The sequence below is a fragment of the Pan paniscus genome, chromosome X, assembly GCF_029289425.2.
Source record: "Pan paniscus chromosome X, NHGRI_mPanPan1-v2.0_pri, whole genome shotgun sequence".
In the NCBI taxonomy this organism is placed as follows: domain Eukaryota; kingdom Metazoa; phylum Chordata; class Mammalia; order Primates; family Hominidae; genus Pan; species Pan paniscus.
The window spans coordinates 57102804-57112949 of NC_073272.2; the positions used below are offsets into that span (position 1 = coordinate 57102804).

The 10146-nt window shown below is 37.7% G+C and overlaps 1 pseudogene; it reads right to left on the reverse strand.

Moving 5' to 3' along the window:
• Nucleotides 1-4954: 4954 nt before the first annotated feature.
• On the reverse strand, nt 4955-9788 carry LOC100985703 (X antigen family member 3-like; annotated as a pseudogene).
• Between the last annotated feature and the right edge of the window lie 358 nt (nt 9789-10146).

Genomic DNA, 10146 nt, shown 5'->3' on the forward strand with positions numbered 1-10146 from the left:
CTGAGCAGAATAAGGGAGCATAAATGGGAGTTACTCAAGTAAAGAAAGAGGGGTAAGCACATTCCGGGCAGAGAAGACAACATATATATATACAGACAGGGAGGAATAAAATAGCATTGTATGTGGTTGAGAAGTATGAGCAGTCCTTGACAATAGAATGTAAAATGAAAGGTGGAAAGTGGTGGTGATTGAAACTAGAAAGATCATAGGAGGGTGGAAAAGAGGAAATTTTGTATGTCGTGTTGAAAACTTGGAATATATCATACAGAAATATAAAATCAGTGCTAAGTTTTGAGTGATGGGGTTCAGGATACACTACCCCAGAATATGGGGGTATTTAGAAAACAGCAGAAACAGGAAGGTAGCTCTCACCTTCCCCCAACTCTTCTTCCCTGAAGCAGGTCATAAAATCCTCAGTTGACAGGTGCTGTCTCTATACCCAGAGGAAATGAACATCTGTATATCTCCAAAAACACAAGGTCACTGACAGCAGTCTAAACAAACAGGCATAGCTGAGTTCTCCCCAGTTAACTATCATTAGATCATGCGTTTTTATCCAATCATACTTCTCCATCACAATGCACTTCTCCATCAAATCTAGAATAAATATACACAAGTTTTCCTGCTTCTTTGTGTTTTCCTTTCCCGATGTAAAACTTATATTAAATAAATGTGTGTACTATTCTAAAAAAAAAAAAATGAGGTTTGGTGCTTCTCCTTCCCTGGCTCTTAATAACTTTTAAAGAAAGGTCAGATGTGTTTGCAGGAGACGTTGTGGCATTTTCCATAGGGAATGAGGCATCAGTTCTTCTCTCCATGCTCCCACAAACTATTCCAAATGACTTTAGTATTCAAGTTATATTGTTCTGTAGCACAATAAAATAGGTATGTTATCATTACTTTTTAAAATGTTTTTGTACCAATGGTTTCATCTCGGAACGCTTGTTAGCTCTATGTGCCATATTTTGGAAAACCCCTCCTTCAATAAAAGAACAAAGCCTTTCATCTTTAACAATGAAAAAATATACATCTTATATATTACCACAGATTTATATAAAAAATGAGATTACCACTAAAGTCAACATATACAACACCAGTTCTACATTCAATGCTGTCAGAAGCATTTGCTTTGAGAAAGCGCAGACTGTGAACTTAGAACTTGAATCCCCATATCTGCTTCTTACTAGAGTCATTTATTGTAAATTTTATGAAAACTCTGACTCACCTTTTTAAAGGATTAAATGAGGTCAGAAACAATGAAACATAGCTCAGAGAAGTGGCTAATGGATAACACATACTATATAAATGTGACTTATTATTATTCTTGTTTTTCTTAAAGAACTCAATAAATGGAGCTATTGTCATAAATATACACACCTTTGGTTATTCAACCCATTCACAACCACATACCACAGATCAAAATCATGTAGGCAGGCCCAGCACAGTGGCTCCCACCTGTTATCCCAGGATGTTTGGAGGCCAAGGAGGGAGGATCACTTGAGCCCACGAGTTCAAGATGAGCCTGGGGAACACAGCGAGAACCCATCTCTTAAAAAATTTATGTAGGCAAATTAATAGAATTGCAACTTTTAACTTTTTTTGTACAGAGGTTAATATCAGTACAGAAAAAGGAGCAGGTAGTTTTCAGAGTGACAGCATCATTAGAGGCATCACTGGAGGAAAGACAGCCACCTTATAATGTTGGGAGCCAAAAGTCTGAGAGTAGTGACCAACTCAACATTCCACTGGAGGCTATATGATCAAACAGCAAACTGCACCTGCCACCAGAAGGTATGCTGAAGGAAGTCACTCCCTGGTGCCGTGCTCCTTGAGGTTATCTACTGGAACATCTGGAGCCTACTGTTCAAAGAATGCAGACATGGAGGCCTGCACTAAGTCAAGCAGCTGACTGACAACCACCCACTTCTCCCTATCTCCTTTACTCAATAAATACGAAGGGTTTAGAAGCTCAGGGCCCTTGTTCACTAAAAGCAAGGAGCCCCTGACCCCTTCTTCCAAACATACTCTTTTGTCTTTGTCTTTATGCCCGTGTTCATCCTCCTTTGTTCAGTCCAGCAAGGTCTGCAGCATTATAAAGTTCAAAGGCATGGGAACCTAGAGCTGCCCCTTCTGTCTTTCTTTTAAGTAGGGTCCAAAGGTGAAAAGGAGATTCAATCCAGAAACAAAAGAACATGGTAAAGGCTATCCCCAAGTTATTCAGTCTTGCAGAAATTTCAGTTTCAGAGAATAGAAAGAGGACTTATATCCCAATTCATTTCATGAAGATAGTGTAACCTAGATACCAAAGTCCAACAGAGAGAATACAGATGCCCCTGACTTATGATGCTCCCACTTAAAATTTTACAGCTTTACAATGGCAGATAAAAGAAATGCGTTCAGTGGAAACAGTACTTTGAGTAGCCGTATAACCATTATGTTTTTCACTTCTAGGATAGTATTCAATAAATTACATGAGATATTCAAAGTTATGATAAAATAGACTTTGTGTTAGATGATTTTGCACAACTGTAGGCTAGCGTTAAGTGTTCTGGGCACATTTAAGGTAGGCTAAGCTAAGCTGTGATGTTTGCCAAGTTAGGTGTACTGAATGCCTTTTCAACTTACAAAATTTTCAATAAATTATCAATTTATTGGGACATAATTCTATGATAACTTGAGAAGCAGCTCTACATAAAATAAAAATATAGGCTAATGTCACTTCTGAGAACACACATACAAATCCTAAACAAATTAGTAATACATAGATTATTCAAAAAGGATAATGTGTCATGACCCAATGTTCCCCCTAGGAATGCAACGTTGGTTTAAACATAGCAACTTACCAATGTAATTCACAATGTTAACAGATTAATAAAGGAAAAAGTCCTGTAATCACCTACACGGATGCATTACAAGTGCTTCATGAAACTCAACATATATTCAAGATAGTCTTAGCAAATGGAAAATAGAATGGAACTTCCTATTCTAATAAAATGTATCTATTTTAAAAAGCACAGCAAACATGGTAAAATGTTAAAAAAAATTTCCAGTACCTACTAGGTATAAGAGAAGGATGGCCACAATTACTGGTTCTAATCAGCATTGTATTGGGTGGGTCCGTCCGATGTTGTGAAATAGGAAAAAGGAAAAAGTATACTGTTTGAAATGTCAGAAACAAGCTGTTGTTATTCAAAGATGATATGATTGTGTATGTTGAAAATCAGAAAGGACTTAGAGATAAATTTGGAATAAGGATATTTAGCAAGGTTAGTGCATAGAAAATCAATATACAAACATGATACCTGTGGGTTGAGTGGAAGAAAAAAGTGTTTTCTCTGTTCTTGCCCTACAGCCAGTAACATGAACGACTTCTGTGACCAAATACATGGGGGATTTTCTCCACACACCAGGCAAGCAATCAGTTTTGCAGCATACACCAGCTGGGTATCTTCTCATTCAACTCCAATAGGATGTACCTGGAGATAGCATCAGATCGCACAGGTTGAGGGCTCAGTCCCACAAGAGGGCCCTGCCAATTGCCTCAAGCCCTAGGTTGTTTTACTGTGTTTGTGACCCACCAGTTATAAATTGAATTTCCCATGACTCCTACTCGGGTTCAATTAACTTGCTAAAGCATCTCACGACTCAGGGAAACATATACGTTTATGGGTTGATTAAAACAAGGTATTAGGGCTGGGCACGGTGGCTCACCCCTGTAATCCCAGCACTTTGGGAGGCTGAGGCAGGCAAATCATGAGGTCAGGAGATGGAGACCATCCTGGCCAAAATGGTGAAATCCTGTCTCTACTAAAAATACAAAAATTAGCTGGGTGTGGTGGCACGTGCTTGTAATCCCAGCTACTTGGGAGGCAGAGGCAGGAGAATCTCTTGAACCTGGGAGGCGGAGGTTGCAGTGAGCCAAGATTGCACCACTGCACTCCAGCATGGCGACAGAGTGAGAGTCCATCTCGAACAAAACAAAACAAAACAAAAAAACAAAAACAAAACAACAACAACAACCAAAAAAACCCAGGATATTAGAGAGGATGCAGTTAAAGAGATGCATAGGATAAGGAAAGGGTTAATGGGCAGGGAGCCATGCCCTCTGTGGAAATGCTATCCTCCATGTGTGCAGCTATCCAGAGGCTCTCTGAACCCTGTCCTTTTGGGTTTTCATGGAGGTTTCCATTATGCAGGCATGATCGATTAAACCACTGGCTGGCCATTGGTAATCAACTTAACCTTCAGCTCCTCTCCCTTTCCTGAAGGTTTCCTGAAAGTCCCAGCCCTCTAATCTCCCATCATAAAGCTACCTAGGGGCTGCTAGGCATCAGTCATCTCATTAGCATACAAAAAGACATCACTTTGTGGAGATTCTAAAAATATTAAGAGTTGTATGCTAGTATACAGGGTAGAGGACCAAATATATATTTATATATTTCATAATATCACAAGTGTGTATACCAGTGTAATCAGAATACAAAATTTCAAAAATGATACTTTTCCTTTTTTTTTTTTAACAGAGTCTCACTGTCACCCAGGCTGGAGTTGCAGTGGCCTGAACATAACTACCTGCATCCTTGACCTCCTAAGTTCAAGAGATCCTCTCACCTTAACCTCAAGAGTAGCTGGGACTAAGGCTACATGTGTACATGCATACATTCATGCATTCATTCACTTATTTTTGGAGTGAGGGGATCTCACTATGTTGCCCAAGCTGTTGTCAGTTTCCTGGGCTCATGAAATCCTCCTGCCTCAGCATCCCAAAGTGCTGAGATTACAGGCTTGAGCCACCACACCCGGCCACCATTTTCAATAGTTTCAAATATTTTGGAATAAAATGAACAAAAGATGTGCAAGACTTCTTTGGAGAGAGCTGCAAAAGTTTATTTAGATATTTTTAAGTCAAGTATCTTAGATAAAAACAGTTTGTGTTGTTTCAGCTTGTCTTTGTTTAAACTTGTGGTTGCCTGTCACCTATAATAGAAACATAACAGGAGGGAACATTAGTAGCAGAACTGTATTCAGATGACATTAAAAGTATGTGAAGGACACCAAAGTTTTGGTTTTATACCGTGGATTAAACCAGAAGCCTAAGAGTAACCTGATGGCTAACATTAGTTAAACCTCTGTAGAGACTTGAAGATAGGCTTCCAAGTATATACATTAGCAACATTTTTAAAACACCCTGCTTCCTGTAGTTCAAAGAAACCAAAAACTGTCCAACTTCAGAACACATTAAATCAAGTGAACCTGTTAAAAGGTGTCTGAAGTGAAAAGCAAACACTGTATAGTTTTAATAAAAATATAACCAACACACAACAAACCTAAGAAATAAAAGGAATTTACAAACAATGTATAATGTAATGTAATGTTTTGGCTTGAAATAATAGCCTGGATGTTCAACAAGCTCCTGGGAAACAGTTAATGTCACATTAGGAATTGCATAAGTGCAGTGAATGGAAAGCCCAGTACTGCATTTGTTTTTTCTCTGTTGCACACAAGTGCAAAAATGTTGCTTGGGGCTAGTTTACCTTCTGTGGTCTTTCAGGTATGGTAACCATTTGTCCAAGATTTTCACCTATCATCCTGATATCAATATGAAGAGTCTCTCTTTTTATACTTGAAAGTATTCCCGTTGGTAAAATAAAATCTTACATGGTCAGATTCGGTTTCACCTATCACTATTATTTTTAACATCAAAATGGGAAAGAGATATATATCATGAACAGTGGGGCAAAAGAAAAAAAAAGAAATGGAGGGAGAGGAAAACAGAAAAGGAGAGTAAAATATCTGGAAAAGCCAAATATTTGTTTCTAAAAGTTGTGTTTTTGAGGGATAAGTGGTAAGTTTCAGAAGTTCTTCCACAGTTTTGTGATGTTTAGATATTCAGGTATTACTGGAATAGATTAACTAATGTATGTGTCCCTAGCATATCAATCATTTCATTCATATTTTGAAAATATTAGAGTTCAAGAATGTATTCACTTTTGATTATACCATATATTCAGTATCTGTTAGGGTCTTGTTCATATTCCATGTTGAGCTTTTTCCATTTTCTTCAAGAGTATGTAAACTATTATGCTATTCACAGGTATTTTTCAAAAGAACAATCTTTTAAATTTATTACTTTTGGATTACATTTCCTTTTACTAATGATTCATAGCTGTCTTTTAGTAAGTACCTCTTTTCCCTTAGATTTATTCTATTGCTCTTTATTATTTTCATTTTTTATTATTTTCCTTTCTCATGTAATTTGCTAACTATTTTAACAAGATAATCATTTAAGACTATAAGCTTCCTAAGAATGAAATTGAGGCTTGTTCAACGGGCTCCTGGAAATAACTGAAAACTATCTTTCAATGTAAATAGTCTAATGGAATGGTTCAGAAGTGTAGAGTAAAATCATTTAGGTAATTTCTTCCATAAACATGGAATACTTCCTATAAATTCAGAAGCTCTTCTGATTAACAGTCGCCAAGTTGAAAAATGTGTGGAAAAGATACTCTCATCAAGCAAGTTGCCCACTCGTTTTCTCTCTTTCCTTTTTTTTTTTTTTTTTTTTTTTTTTTGACAGAGTCTTGCTCTGTCGCCAGACTGTAGTGCAATAGTGCGATTTCGGCTCACTGCAACCTCTGCCTCCCAGGTTCAAGCGATACTCCTGCCTCAGCCTCCCTAGTAGCTGGGACTACAGGCATGCGCCACCACGCCCAGCTAATTTTTGTATTTTTAGTAGAGACGGGGTTTCACCATGTTGGCCAGGATGGTCTCGATCTCTTGACCTTCTGATCTGCCCTCCTCAGTCTCCCAAAGTGCTGGGATTACAGGCGTGAGCCACTGCGCCCGGCCTGCCCACTCATTTTCTTAGGAACCATGAAATTTCAACTCAGATATTATAACTGGAGTGAAACTGATTGTTATGAAAAACAAGTCATATCTTTGTATTCTATCCAACAGAACATGAGGATACAGAAATCAACTTTGAAACAGATTTTAAATATCTTATTTGCATTTACTATTTTCAATAACAGCAAAAGATGGGTGTAGAATTTATGGAATTCATCCAGAATCTCACGAATAATGTCAGAGCTGGTACTAGAATCTGCTTAGGGTGCTCAGGATATTTCACACAAACTGGTATTAGAAATGCATTATGTATTTGTTAAAAGCAGAAATGAGAAAATAATCTGAAAATTGTTAGTTGTTGGGTATAATCAGAAGTAAGAATATGCTTTCATATTTGATGATTCAATATGGCTTTGACCCAATTTGTGTCTGTATCTGACAGTGTTTAAGTCTTGCGGTCAGGCAACTGGAGTCTGAACAACCTTTCAAAGAAAGTCTGCATTTGAACTCTGATTTTAAAGGGGTAGTAATGTTCTCTCTTACTATCAAAAGTATAATATTGTGGAAAACAGAAAGCATATAATTTTGCATCTAAATGGATAGCATACCTCCTTCTGGCATTTTAAATTGCTCTGATTTTGGCAGAATCTTCCCCTTGTCATCGGGACCATCTCTGCATTCATCCCCAGTCTTTGACTGAGACAGCTCCTGGAGATCAGTTTCCAGGTCAGGTACTTAAAAATACAAAGGTTATCGACTGAAGCAGGCAAACAAGAAAGATAAATAAGGAAATGATAATATTCTTTTCCTCAGCGTTATGAAATAAAAGGCTGTAGGCTACTGTGGTAATAAATGTGATGCAAAGATGTCCCACCTTTGTTTTCCTGTATTATAAAATCTTATCTTAAATGACAATCTGAGGAAAAATCAGACCACACTTACATTTCCTATACTTTACCATTGTGTATTATAAACAGTGAGTATCAGCTGTCTAGGAAATCTAAAGACTGCTCAATGGATAGCATTTTAATCATAACTTAAATGTAATTTTCTGAAAGATTAGATGAATGTATTGGTAAGCCTATGACAAATCTTACAGTCCTGACACTCATCACCTGTTGAGGTAACTTGAAAATTTTTTGGTTAAAATTAAACAAACTTAGGTCCAAAGGCCCTATATGTAACTTTCCATAAATTAATCCCATTCAGAAAAAAATACCAAATACAACAGCAAAATCACTGTCTTCCATGAGAGTACAGGAACTTGAGTGAAAAAAAATTAATGGGTATTGTTGACAGTCATATTCTGGAAACCCCTTAACAGTGAATTGCTAAAATAATCCATGACCCAAATTCTGTCAATGTTTAACTTCAAAATGCTATCTGTTGAGGAAATAATTTCTGTTTCATGATAATCTTATCATATTTTGAGTTTTCTAATTATAAAAGTATTTAAACAACCGTTAAAAAGTCCCTTAAAATCATACTAATATAGCTACCTGTATGCCAATGTCCTAAATTATCCAACTTTTACCAAACATACTGTCAAAAATACAGAGCAAAGGAAACAGCGGCTGTCATTCATTGAGCTCTTTTCTGGAGTTACTATCCTGCTTCACTGAACTGTGTTTTGTCCTGAGCCAATACTGAAGTACCTTACAGTAGAGACACATTCGAGTATGAACATTTTAAGCAAAATAATTCACATTTTCTAACACAGTTGGTAGGAAGAACACAAACCTTGGAATGAAATATGAATTCCTTCTCCATGAGTCAAGTGTTCTTGGTAAGCCTCCATTTCAGAGCCTCAGTTTTCTTACTTATAAAATGGGGCTAATATCCCTATGCAAATGGGCTTTATTCAGGATGTTATAAGGTAGGGTGACTTGGCATTCTACATGCTATTAAAGGGTGCATACAATACTGTGGACACCACAGCTGAGAAGATCAGACAACATTCTAAGAAGATCAAACTAGTGAAATTTTGTACACCACATTAAAGAGTTTCATCTGATTTAGCAAGGACTGTATTTTCAAGCATGCAAAATAAACGTCGAAGAAAAAGAGAAGATTCATCGTATCCAGGGACGGCATGAAGCTGCAAACTGTACTCTTCACTTTTCCAGCCAACTTTGAGCAAGTGGTTGAGATCCTTTCCTAATGTTTTCTTTCCTCCTGTTACTGTTTATGGCATAATGCATGATGCACATATAGGCCTCTCCTGCCCACCCCCCAACCATAGATATTCTTTCTTTCTCTTCCCAGCACCTTGAATCTCAGCTGCACCCCTGATCTTCTCTCTCCTCACCAGGTGTAGGATCCCGACTTTCAGTTGGTGGTTCCTCTTGCTGAGGTTCCTCATCACTGGGCTCCTGGAACCAGGGGTGTGTGTGTGCAGATAATTTATCAATACATTTCAATAATATAAATATACAGAATACATAGACATTTCTGATCATAAGTCTAAAGACATTTCTCCAGCACTCTTCCACATACTTATACGTCATAAAGTTACTCTTCCCACAGAGAGGTTACTCTAAGACAGTTGCCCTCAAGGGCTCTGGAAACTGTTTTAATCTATGTTGGGATGAATGTGTGTAATCTTTTGCAAATAAGCATGAGAAGGAAATCGTGGGCAAAATCTGGGGAACACAAGATCATCCATCCAGACAACAGAAGAACTTAATCCTCTTGGATTAGTCTTTCCTTCATGAGATGCCATGATCATTTTTATCAGCATGGAAGACCTTTATTGGTGAATCCATACTGGTTCAACAACAATTACAAAACATAGTTTTGTAACAACAAGTTACAAAAATAACTTTCTGCTAATAGAAAACATCAAAGGTTAAGACACTCACCAGCATAGGCCCAATCAGCTCAGGAGGTGGTACGCTTCTCCTTGGTCTAGGCCTATATGTTGATCTTACTCTCCAAATCATATTTCACACTGCAAACAGAATACTGTGAATTGGTAAATGCACTTGAAAGGACAGCTATATTTGACCACTTCCATGACCAAATGTTAACTTGTCATTTTTTTAAAGTTTGTAAATACTTTCGAACTAAGTCTCAGGGTAAGTGTAAGTATGTGTGCCTTCCAAATGCTCGCAAAGTCACTTAAGTTGGTCAAGCTAGCTGAGCAATGTCTCATAGCTCCTGGCAAAAGACACAGGATATTTCCGATGAGGTTTGGTTTCACAACTGAACTCTCCTCCGTGGAGGCATTTAGGAAAATACAGCCAGAGAATTAAAACTGCAGTGACCACGACTTTTGTCACCACCCATTTGCTAGGCCCA